At 42.6% G+C, this 12,678-nt stretch overlaps 1 long non-coding RNA gene across 3 annotated transcripts; it reads left to right on the forward strand.

Moving 5' to 3' along the window:
- The first annotated feature begins 3,090 nt into the window (after positions 1–3,090).
- On the forward strand, positions 3,091–12,304 carry LOC109380357 (uncharacterized). Of its 3 annotated transcripts, none has more exons than XR_002123449.1 (5): positions 3,091–3,291; positions 7,149–7,278; positions 7,851–7,901; positions 9,231–9,347; positions 11,965–12,304. It is a non-coding gene; the product is annotated as an uncharacterized LOC109380357 (long non-coding RNA). The 3 variants fall into 3 exon arrangements; XR_002123448.1 differs by lacking the exon at positions 11,965–12,304 and adding an exon at positions 9,596–9,896 and having other exon boundaries at positions 7,851–7,934; XR_002123447.1 differs by lacking the exon at positions 11,965–12,304 and adding an exon at positions 9,596–9,896.
- Positions 12,305–12,678: the final 374 nt, after the last annotated feature.

Raw genomic sequence — 12,678 nt, forward strand, 5'->3', positions numbered from 1 at the left:
AGCAGGATGCCCTCAAGTTTCATCCATATTGTCATAAATGGCAAGATTTCTTTCTTTTTTATGGCCAAATAATATTCCACAATGGACTATTATTTACAAGAATAATAATTTATAGCAACAATTACTTACAGTAGCCTATTGTATAATGCTGTAATGAACAAAGGTTTGCATATATCTTTTTCAGTTAGTGTTTTCATTTTCTTCAGATATATACTGAAAAGTAGAATTGTTACATTCAAACTCTCTTATTAACAGCATTATAATATGGTTTCAGAGAGCTCATGACAAGAGATTCATATGCAATTGGATGACACAAATGCAAAAGATCTAAAGATGGTAGCACAGGGATCTAAAGATGGTAGCTACATTTTTAGATCGTTTGCCAACCCTTCTGCCTTCTGGTAGCTCTGAGAAGACTCTGAAAAGTGGAGACCCCATGTCTGAGGTTCTGAAATGAAGCCGGTGTAGTACCCTCTACTGCCTTGGAGAACTATGTTCACGCATGCATTCCTACACCTAAGAATCTAAATAATTATTACAGCCAAATGATATTCTCCATCTAAACATTCCCAAGAAATGACAACAGAGGATGCATCTATCACACCATTATGGCATAATTACAAATAATGTTTTGCAACCCATGATTGTGTTTATTGGATGTAAAAAATATTGCGAGGAAAATGAAAAATTCAATAATCATTGAATAGAATAGATACGAAATATGTTTGGGAATTTTTATAGAAATCACGGAACACATTTTCTACTTTGCAACCATAGGTTTGGCTTTGTGCACGTGGATTCGATCTAGTTCCCATCCATGGACAAAACAAAGAAAGGGGTGGGACTACATTTTGCCACTTGCTGGGAAAGGTAAAGCTGAGAACAAATAGTTAATATGTACCTGTCCAAAAAGCAAGTATTTGAGAGAAATGAGCCCTTATCTTAGCATAAACCTGAAAGTGAAAGAAAAGAAGGAAGTAGAGCGAGTTATAGAAATAGGGTTGTTTGTTTTTCTTGAATGTACCTGGTTTGAGGAAGAGGGACTTAAAAGGACAAAGTGTGTCCTGGAGTTGGACCTGGTAGAGAAGGATTTTGTGTGAAGGGGTGATTATTACCGAAAACCTGAAATTATACGTGTATAAGTTAAAAAGATAAAAATAATTGTAATTTACAACTCAGGATGCTAGCACATTTCCTTTTGCATAGAGTGATGGCCGCTTGTGCTGTCTTAACTCGCACGGGATGGCCTTTCCATGGTCGCCAAGGAAAAAATTCTTCCTGTGTTGCCAATTTAGGGAGCATAAATTACTGGGAACCTTATATGGAATAAATTATTTTCTTAAGCCTTCTCAGATGTGCAGCCAATGGACATTTTCAGACAGAAACGAAATGCAAAATTTAGCTCGAAGTGGCATTGGTGGTATTGGGAACTCTCTCTGGAGCTGTTTCCTCGCCACACATCTGTGAAGGGGATTACAGGGGCTCCATTCCAACCCGAGGCTTTCTTAGCCACACGCGGCTCTTCAGAAAGCTGCATGTGGTTTTCTTCTTAGATTTAAATACAGCGACAAGGAAATAGTGCAGTGTGGATGTGGCAGTGGGCCCAAGGGGGGGAAAAATGCGACTCAAACAGCACTTGAGTCTCAGATGGCACAAGGAGGGAAGGTGTCACTGACCCCAACTGTGCCATTACCTGACTGGCGTGCCTTTGTGGAGAACCCCACGCTACCATCTTTTTTTATAAAGCCATGGTGAGTGCAGTTCACGGTACTTACGCATGCAAGGTAAGTTTAATTGATTTGTGGCTTTCCACACTGCTGACGGTGAAGTGGGGCTTTGGCTTTTGAAAGGTGAGGGGGACTTTATTTCCACGCGAAGATTAGACTCTGCATTCTCGAAACTGACAGATAGAAATTCCGCTTCGGAATTCATTATTTCATGGGAAGGACAATGGTGAACATTTGAATCAGCCAAACAGTTCAACAGGTCAAAATACAGTCAGGCCATTTAACAGTTCAATGAATTGGAACACTGAGAATCATTGGGGGATACATTGATGTGGCAGTTTCTAGGTTCTCTGGTGATCTTTTTTGGGGTAGCATTTTCTGTGTCATCTTAAGTGTACCCCACTGTCTTTCAGCTGCTAAGGTGCCCAGTTAGAATTTGGGGTCTATGCAACAATACCATGACCCATGAATGGGAGATAATATCCCTCATCTAAAGATACTACCTGTCACCCTGAAGGGTGACACTTCCTGGGTCTCCTGCAGAGAGGGTGACAAGGCTCACCTAAGGACCCATGCCTAACTGTCTCCCTTCCCACCCCAAGCATATGGCTATATGTTGTCTATTAATAGAAAATGAAGTTACAAAATAGCACCTGTTAATTGTAATGAGTTAAAACATTTAAAAAGTATATGAAGACATTTTGAACAGTTTCCTTTCTAATCAAGCCCCCTCCATGGCTCTCAAATTATATCCATGAATTTGCTGATGATCCTTTTATTTTTAAGATTTTTTTTTTAATTGGGGAATCCAGGAAGGGGAACAGACAAGTTGCTGTCCTTTTGTTCTTCAGTCTAGTTGTGGAGGACGTCGCTTCACTGGCCCATGTTGGTATCATTGCGCTCCTCCTGGCTGAGGCAGTCACTCGCCGGCCATTGGACGGCCGCTCACAGTGGCTGCCAGCCACTCACGGTAGCTTTATGGCAGCCCACTGCAGCCCCACTGCAGCCCCACTGCAGCCTATGCCTTCACCAGCGACTCACGGCAGCCCAGCTCCAGATTGAGCTGTTGTTCACCATCTTAGCTGTAGAAGGTGCAGCATCACTGGCCCTCATGTGGGATCTGAAACGGGGCCCTGCCGCTCAGAGCTGGCATCCCAAGCCAACTCCTAACCAATGCGCCACTCGGCCAGCCCTGGTGATCCTCTTTGAGAGCAGAAGCCTAATTGTGACAAGAGACAGAGAACGACTTTGGATACTAGGGTAATAAAAAGCCACAGTGTCTCCTAGTTTGGGTGCATGCTCTCTCTTTTTCTCTCTCTTGCATCGCTGGCTCTGGAGAGCCTTACAGAAAGCTCCACGTGGCAAGAAGCTGAGGTCTCTGCCAACAGCTAATGAGGAACTGAGACCTCCCAAGAACTATGAGAGTGAACTTGGAACTGGATTTTTCAGCCTCAGTCTTCAGAGGACCTCACTCCAGCTGGTAGCTTGACTGCACCTTATGGGGGACCCTGAGCCACAAAAACTCCCTGCGAAGCTGTTCTCAGATTCCTGACCCTCAGAAGCTGTGAGATCATAAGTGTTTATTGCTTTAACTTGCCAAGTTTCGGGTTAATTTGTTACATGACTATAGATTAACTAATACACCCCTAAGAAGTAATTTGCATGATCTCTGGTATCGATTAGAGCACTACTAAATATTTGTTGAGTGAATTCATTAAAATGAAAATATGAAAAGTTGAATTTATATCCTTCCACATGTGTCCCTATTTTTATAGCCTCTTTTAAAGTAACTTCATGGGAGAGGGTTTCTGAGATACAGTCTCTTTAATTATTAAAAGTTCAGCCATTCGACAAATATTTACTGCCGTTAACTATTTGTCAGTAAACCTCTTTTTCAACTGTGAAATACTTGTGAGCCCATTTGAGCTTCTGCCAAACTTTTATAAAGAGGTATTTATTCAAGTGCTCTCTGCCAGTGTCTGCTTTTAGAGGTTAAAGCCAGATTTGGGGGTTCACCAAGAGATGATGAACAGAAGGACAGATTTTCTCTCTACGCTGACACACTCAAGGCATTCAGAGGTGAGGATGAGACCAATCATCGAACAAGGGATATGAATAATGCAAGGCATTCAACAGTTAATGGGAGCATCTTGGGGAAATGTGACTCCCTCATACTCTGTGATGTGACATGTGGCTGGGGCTGGCTTTTGGGTCCAATAATCTGGCTGAGAACCCCACCTCATCCATTTATTCACTATGGGAACTTAGATAACTCATCTAATCCTTTGGAGTCTCATTTTTTTTCATCTGTAAATAAAGCAAAAAAAAAAAAGTTGGACTTCTTAAAAGACAAGGCATGTAAAAGGTTTAGCTTACTGCCTGGCATGTAGCAGGCACTCCAGAAATTGTGAGCTACCTTTCCTAGGTAGACGAGTTGCCATCTTTTGTACACTGTTGGAACGCTTTTCCTGTGTGGTCTTCTTTTGGTTCTGCCTTTTGCCTCATCTCTCTTAATGCATTAGAAGGCTCCTCCTGCACCACTGCAGGCGACCTTGATGGTGGGTCCTGCGTGTCTCAAAGCTGCGGTTCTAAGGTTGGAGTTCCATGGGTTATTGCAGAAATAGCTCAACCAGAAGATTCCAAGGCTATTTAGTGAGCAAGTCAAGAAGTGGTTCCCCTGCTCATCATTTGACCTGACCATGCTTGAAATTGAATGAGCCTTCTGCGTTTTCTCTCCTCCTTTCTCTTTCTCTTGTGAATTGTTCTCACTTTGCCAATGTCTTCTTCTACTCTCACCCTGCCTCTTTCCCTTCTATCCACCTCCCACTCAGGGTGAAATAGGGGAGAAGAAAGCCAGGAGTCATCATTTTGGTTCCTCCCTTTCGTTCCTTCTCCTTATTTACATTATGTGCTTCCATTGTAAAGGCAATTTGGAATTCTCCAAGCAAATAGGTTTTCTTTTTCATGTGGATCCAGTTATATTTTAGATAGAAGTCTAGGGCTTATGTGAGTATCAATAAAATGCATGTGAGACTTTAGAATGATCAAGAACAGAGAGAGAAAATGAAACGAAAGGAGTAAATCCAGCTCTACAAATTTTCTTTTTATCTCGACTTTCTGTTCCCGAGCAGCTATCAGTCTTGACAGACAATATAAGGAATCCATAGGAACTTTGCACAACTGATAAATCTCCGTGGGTTAGTGAGGTTGCTTTCAGTCGCAAGTGATAGAACCTCACTGTAAATTTGCTTCATCAAATAAAAGGATGTATGAAGTCACATGATCAAAAAGGACAGAGGAGAGCTACGTGTGCAAAATAATGCCCCTAAGAAACTATTTTGTATCTTTTGGCTCTGCTTTTCTTTGTGTTGGCTTCATTGTCAGATATAGCGTCTTCAAGTAGAAGCAAAGATGGCTGCTAGGACCTCAAAGAGTGTATTTCACTAGCTTATCTTCTTTCTCAATAGTTACATCAGATTCACAGAGGTCTTGATTGGCTCACATGCCCAGCCTTGAAAATAACCACCATCATTTCGATTGGTCAGGCTTAGGTCACCTGCCAACGGCTGGAAACAATGGGTCGTGTCAGCACCATTTAAATCTCAAGGCTTGAGGATAGAGTTGAGGGTGGTGTTCCAAAGGAAACTCAAAATACTATTACATAAAGGGGGGACGGCTGCTGGACAGAGGAAAATGACAGATATCTATTCTAGTACTCAACTATGGGCTTGAGTACTCAACAAATGCAGGAGAGAAAATAAATGATTATAGTCAAGGGTGTTATTTTATATGGAAATCAAGGAGAGGTATGATGCTAAGCATAGGTGGGAAAATTGAATAGATGAAATTGCATCTCAAGCTACCTTCTCTTTACCACTGCATTTCCCCAGAGCTTTGCACGTCGAATAGCGGTAGATACCATCTTTTACATTTTCATTTTTGTATAGAAAAATATATTGGGGGAGGTGGATGTACAGGCTATAAAACAAAATTTTAAATCCTTGAAAGTGATTGGTCTTCTCCAAATAAATACATATAAAGATGCTGTAGTGATTCTTCAGATAAGACTATTTTTAAAATCACTATTATTCAAATGGACTTACCTTTGCTTAATTTGTAAGCAGTTCTCAGAATTGTAACCTTGTCTGTGATGTTCTAATTTTCTGTAGGTGCCAGGGACTGCTCCCCCAAGCCTGGAGTGCACAGTGATGGGACACCTACTTCCTTCTCCCAATAACATCCATTTATCTGTGTGGGAAAAGTCCATCATTTTCATTTCGTCATTTTCAACTGTCACACCTAAAATCCCAACTAAATGCGTACAAACCCATCAACATACTGTGCTTGTTGATAAGACCCATCAACTGATACTTGCTTTGCACATTCTTGTTTCCTACATTCTTTCATGCAAACCATTGCACTGGATCACCTTGGGAGCTTTGGGAGGCTCCAAATGATATGATAATATTATCATTCTCATACTATAAGTGATGAAACAGAGATGGAGTGACCTCCTCAAGCTGATCATTAATGTCAATCTTCAGATGCCAGGCCTCGAGTTTTTCCCACTACATCCCATTATCTGAGTTTGGGCGAGGGACGAAGCGTAGGCTAGAAGCTAAGAGGAAAAAACTCCAGAATCAAATGACCAATGGTTTGAAGACCGGCTCCACTGATTGTTAGTTCCATGACCTTGGGCCAATTTCTTAATGATGTAGTCTAAAATGACTCACCTGTATTGTTATAATCATTCTGTACCTCATAGGATGCTCGTGATGATGAAATGCAATAATGTGTGGACTGCCCTTAACATAGGTTCTGTCTTTAGCCTCTGCTTGAATATGTTCGTTATTATTATACTCATGATCACCTATCTCTAAATGTATATTTATCCCGCATTCACAAAGAGAAGGATGAATCATTCATGGAGATTGCTCCATGATTCTGCTTGTATTACATGCATCTTTCAGGTATGGGTACAATGGGAGGGTGAATTACCTGAACCAGTGCTTTACCTCACTATGCTGGCTTTCTAATTGTTTGATGGATTTTTTTTCCATTCCCATCACCCACCACCAAGCCTGGTATCTCCCGCATGTATTCAAAAGATTATAAGGTTAATATCACTTTACATATTCTAGGAGATAAGTGAAACTCTGCAATATGATTAAACAATTGAGTTCAGACTTATGTAAAAACACCACCACCATTTGAGTCTTTCTTCTTAGACTCAATAAGCCCCCAAAGAAAAGTATGTCTCCCATTTTAGTTTGTTGCAAAGTTTTCCCAATTCAGACCGCATTCTAGATTTTCCATTATTAGTTTCATCAAAGGTAAATCAATTTTTTCTACACGACCCAGTGCTGGTTTTTCTGTGATGTGGGCTTCAGATATAATGGCCAAACAACCATTTCATTTCAGGAGACCCTCGCCGGCAGGGTGGTTCTGTGGAGTCCGGGTGTGTTTTCCTGTTGGCTTTGATTGTTTCTTTCATCCATTCGTGACCATTGCACCATGTGTCAGAAATGGAACTAGGTGACTTTGCACGGGGGTGAGTAACCAGACCAAGGCCCTGCCAAGTGGAGCTTGTGGCCTAATGGTGATGCAAGATGGCCACGGAAGTACAGGGGGCCGTATGAGGAGATTTCGGGAGTCCTTCTCAGAGGTGGTGACCTCCAAGCAGAGGGTTGATGAATGAATGTGAGTGAACCACGTCAGGGTTTGTATGATGGGTGAGAAGAGGCAACTCTTCCAGGCCCAGGGAAGAGCAGATGCAAAGATTTTGAGGAAGGAGTAAACTGAGCTGGATTGTGGAGTGCAGGGTTGAAGGAGAAGACTGGCAGGAGACAGGGCAGGAGAAAATGTAGGGACCAGAGCGGGGAGAGCATGTATCCATGGAAACTTCTCCCACTTCTAATTTCATGAAAGGGGACAGGACCTCTACTGTCCTGGTTTCTCCCAGGGGAAAGATGATTTCCCTTCAAACCCAGACTTTTGGGGGATGGAAGAAACATAACAGCGTCTGAACACTTATATTACATGCCAGGCACAGTGTTAGTTACTTCACATTGATTTGAACTCACTACTAACCTATGACGTAGGCCATATCGTCCTGTTTTGCAGATGGAGAAGCTGAGGCAAGAGGTGTGGAATGATTTGCCCAAGGAGACCCAGGTGATGGGAGGCAGAGCCAGGAATGGAACTCAGGTGGTCTGGCTCCGGAGATTGTCCCCTCCACCAGGAGTGGTTACAGCAGTGGGCCGCGGTCCCATGAGCTGATTTGGGCATGCCTGATAGACCTCCCAGCACAGTGCCATGCAGCTACACAGAGTGGCCTTGACATTGAGACGTCTCCTCTTATCTTTTGGGGGGAGGGCGGCACAGTATTTTTTTTTTTTTTAGCTGAGCCATCCTGCTACCTGTTGGCAGCTCAGCGGCTGCTCAGCTCGGGCTGGACTCGAACCGCTGTTGCTCAGAGCTCAAACTCTTGAGCGAGCTCTTAACCAACTGAGCCACTCGGCCAGCCCCGGCACAGTATTTTAATCAAATGTGCTTACGAAAATAAGAATGTACTTAAGCTCCAAATTATAACCCCTATTGCAAATGCCCTCATTTACTACGGAAGAACGTCTGGATGCGTTTTATCTTTACTCTTGCTTTTTTCTTTAACACGGGTAATGAAACGAGACGGGTCAATGTCCGTCAGTGTCAGTAAACACCTCCTGGTTCCCAGGAGGCTACAACGGTGCCTTTTCAGCCCTGCCACACTTTATTGACATTCAAAGACTAGGTTTTCCTACGACTTATTCCGAATTTTATTGTGCTTTGTAATTTTTTTCAAGCAAAAGTCCCCCCTCCTCCCTTTTTTTTTTTTTTGTAGATTGTCTGACACTCTTTTGTCCCCACATGGAAATGTGGACTCTAATCATACAAGATGCCTTTTTGGTGTCTCTTTCAGAAGCTCATAAATTAGAGTGTCAAAGGTGCCATATTGCTTTTGATGCACCTTCGGTGGCATAAATGAAGTCCTAGAAACGACCCCACATTTTCTAGAAAAATATGTAAAGAAAGGTGGAGTAGAGAGAGAAAAAATAATGATGCTGAATTTAAGCTGTAATGGCTTTATCAAAGGACTTCATTATTGACATGACAAACTCAAAATTCACATTGCTTTGTTAATATTTACTCTGCTTTCACCACTTCGGACTAAACTTTACTTCCATTGGGAAAAAGAAAGCCATGCATATTAACTGTTTTCAAGCTCGGCAGATGTGCTCTGAGGATCCTTGTCAGAGAATCAGATTCAAAACCAAAAACATTGCTTAATATTTACATTACCGGGAGAAAAATGCTTCTATAAAAAAAATATTTCAGGAACATCTTTATTAGTTCCTGGAATTGATTGTTGCATTGTTTAATTTTTTTGTCCCTGCCAAAAAAAAAACGTTTGTCGTGTTGGATCAGGTTATGTGATCTTTACATCCTATTTCTACTTTCTCCTAGGACACGTGAGCATGGGCGAACACTTTTTAATTATCCTGATCAAGTGTCGGGGACACCTTCTAGCTGACCCCACCTGTAGTAAATTATGATGTCCTGGAAGGAGGTAAATTGATTGAGGTAAATTGATTGCTTCTTTACCTCCCAACTAGCCAGAGGACTGGGTCATACATTATCGTGCCCCTTTGAAAACTCCAACTCCGTCATTGATTTCATGATTTTATGACAGTAAATTCCTTAGAATGAATTCTACCAGGTGAAGTAGTAGTTCCTATAAGTTGCTTTCAATTTCCTCATCATTAACTTCTCCAAGGGGCCCAGTCTCTGATGGGATGATGTAATACAGATCTATCTGTTTTACTGCCCAGTACATACCTTGAATGCCTAAGTACATCTCTCCTGTTCTCCAGCCCACACTTCGTAATTCTAACTTTGGAAATCTCTTCTGGTGAGTGAATCGACGCTGCATGCAATTTCTCGCCCCCAGCTCTGGAGCTCAGCCACCTCTAAACTGCATTCCTTAAGATGAGCAAATGAAAGATGGAGGCCATGATACAGACATGTATTATTCTCTCCAATAGGCTATCGTGTGATGTCCTTCCTCTCTTATTCTTTTTTTATCTTCTTGATTTTTTTTGTTTTTTTGCACAAAAAAGGGAAATTAATCGAAAGCAATGGAAAGCTGTTTTTGAAAGATTTTTTTTTATTTTTAAAGATTTTTATTGGGGAATTGGGGGGATGGGAACAGTGCTGGGGAATTGGGGGAAGGGAAACAGACAAGTTGCTGTCGTTTTGTTCTTCAGTCTAGTTGTGGAGGTCGTTGCTTCACTGGCCCAAGTTGGAACCATCATTGCGCTCTTCCCGGGTGAGGCAGATCAGTCGCCGGCTTCTGGACGGCCGCTCACTGCGGCTGCTGGCCGCTCACGCTGGCTGCTGGCTACATACGGTAGCCCATGGCAACCCACTGCCACAGGGGCTGCAGCCTACGCCGTCGCTGGCGACTCACGGCAGCCCAGCTCCAGGTTGAGCTGTTGTTCAGCATCTTAGCTGTGGAGGGCAGTGTCACTGGCCCTCATATGTGGGATCCGAACCGGGGCCCTCTGGCATCCCAAGCCAGTTCCCAACCACTGCGCCACTCGGCCGGCCCTTGAAAGATTTTTATATAGTCCCTACTTTTGTACAGTACAGTGCAATATTCCCTCTTACATAGCGTGGACTTTTTTATCTTATGAGAAATGTCTTAAAGGGGCTTTGACAAATCGTTCCAATTTCTACGTCCCCTGAGGTGGGATCAAACCTCCTTTTTATTAAATTGAATAGACATCTATTTTATTAAATAGAAGGACAACACAAGCATGAGTTACCAATGAAATGAAATTATAAATAAAGTGGTTAACTATCCAAAGACCACATTTTCTGTAGATTTTTGCCAAAACATGCACCCTCAAATACTATGATTTCAAGTGCCTTCCTTTCATTACCTTTGGGATGTCCCTGTCAAGGTGGAATTATTTGATAACTTAAGAAAACTCCTGTAAGATTTTCAAACCTTAAGTTCAAAAATTATGTTTTAAGGAAACATATTTTGTCATTTATTTATTGAGGTGCATGTGAGAGAGATATGCTTGTTGAGTAAATTCGCTTGGGAATATATTTGAATTGTGGACGCAGGGCCCAGAAGGACAAAAACAAAAAAAGAAAAAGAAAGAAAGAAAGAAAAACTGCAGATCAAATTTTGGTATGCACTGAGGCAGGGACGATTTCAGTCTTGCTTTCATTTTGGTGTTTCTGTGAGGAGAAGATAAAGAGTACGGGAGTGAAAAAGAGGAAGGGAGAGGCCATATGGGGGAGGGGTAGGCAAATTAGGTGACTCTGCAGTGTCCCCTGTGTTTGCACTTCCCCTCACTGTCATCTTCCCTTTCTCCCCCCCTCACTTCCTTCCTTTCCTCCCTCTGTCCCTCCCTGCCCTCTCTCCCTTTTAGTTTTAGCAAAGATTATTGCGCACCACATGTGTAAAGATGGAGCTGGGATGCAAATGGTCCCTGATTCAAAGCAAAAATCCAGCATCAAAATGCAGTTGCTTCAAGTGTCGTGTTAAAACTGATACTAGAGGAATGGGTGGTAGTTATCTGCAGAGGAAAGAAGGACCTATAAAAATAACAAATTAACCTCAGGTTATATACTTTGTGGCTCAAGCATCTGCCAGGCTGTGTAAGGTCATGGGACATGATACCAACAAGGCTTGGAGTGCCAGCCGTTGTTTTGAAAACTAAGGGCAGAATTTGGAAAGCTGGTCACAGAAGTGGGTGCTCTTTTCCTTAAAGCTAAGGGGAGTTTAGAGGTCAGGGTAATGTGTCTGTTTATTTAGTTTTAAAGAGGCCAAGCTTTTATTTTGAGGGGCTCTCTTTAACTTTTCATTACAGGAGGAAACTCCAAGTTCATTTCTGCTGTTTAATTTTGGATGCTGTGCTTTTAATCATTATCCAGGCTCACCAGACTGGACCTTAGAAAGTTCTAGAAAAGAAGGGAGATGTCCCTGGGCCCCTAGTGCATGCAAAGCAAAATTAGAGTGGGAGGCTTCACCTTGACATTGATTCTTTCCTTCTGCCCTTTGTCCTCTGTTTTGTTCCCTTTCTCACCACTCTATGAAGCTGTACCAGGAACCTGCGACACTTGAGTTGGGTGGGAGAGATGAACAAGGTGACCTTCTGACCTGTTCCTGTTCTCCTTCCCACAGGGCTGGTGGGCGGAACAGCCTCACAACCTGGCTCTAAGTGGCCGTCCCTTCAGATGACCCCAGCAGACCCCCCTGTCCTCCGGCTCCGCTTTCCAAACCCACCCTGTTTGTAATTCCTCAGCAGGGTTTTAAGCTCTGCTGTACTGTCTCAGTTTTACTCCAAAAATATGTTGATCCAAATATGCTCTTAGTGTCATGCTTTATTAATGCACTGCGTCTCATATTAGCAAGTGCTTTTGAGTCATATGCCCTGCAGAAGTTACTGGGTATCATTGTTTACCCTGAGTTTAAAAAAAAAAAAATTCCGTGTGGTCTGACCTCATGATACCTAAACCCTGCCCATGAGGTTCAAACAGGAAAACTGGTTATCTGATCTCATGAGAGGCCAATCCGCTGGTAGGTACCTCAGATGTCTCCATTTCCACTGGTGTCTGGGTGTGGTGGGGACCCACAGACGATGAATCAGGAAATGCACACGCGTTTCTTTTGGGTTTGCTTATTAAGGTGCGAAATAAACCCAATATGAAGAGATACAGCTACAGCGCGCTTTGTTTTGACTGTTAGCATATATCATTATGTCATCGTGCAAGCATTGCCCAAAGAAATTTAAAAAACTTACCCCATGGGTTGCTTAATGGCCCTTCCTCCTGCCTGTGGAGCTGCCTGAGAAAGAAAAGACAAGAGCTTCAGTTAGGGCCCTCAGGGTAAGGAGGT

This window comes from Hipposideros armiger, unplaced genomic scaffold (assembly GCF_001890085.2).
Source record: "Hipposideros armiger isolate ML-2016 unplaced genomic scaffold, ASM189008v1 scaffold_35, whole genome shotgun sequence".
Taxonomy (NCBI): Eukaryota; Metazoa; Chordata; class Mammalia; order Chiroptera; family Hipposideridae; genus Hipposideros; species Hipposideros armiger.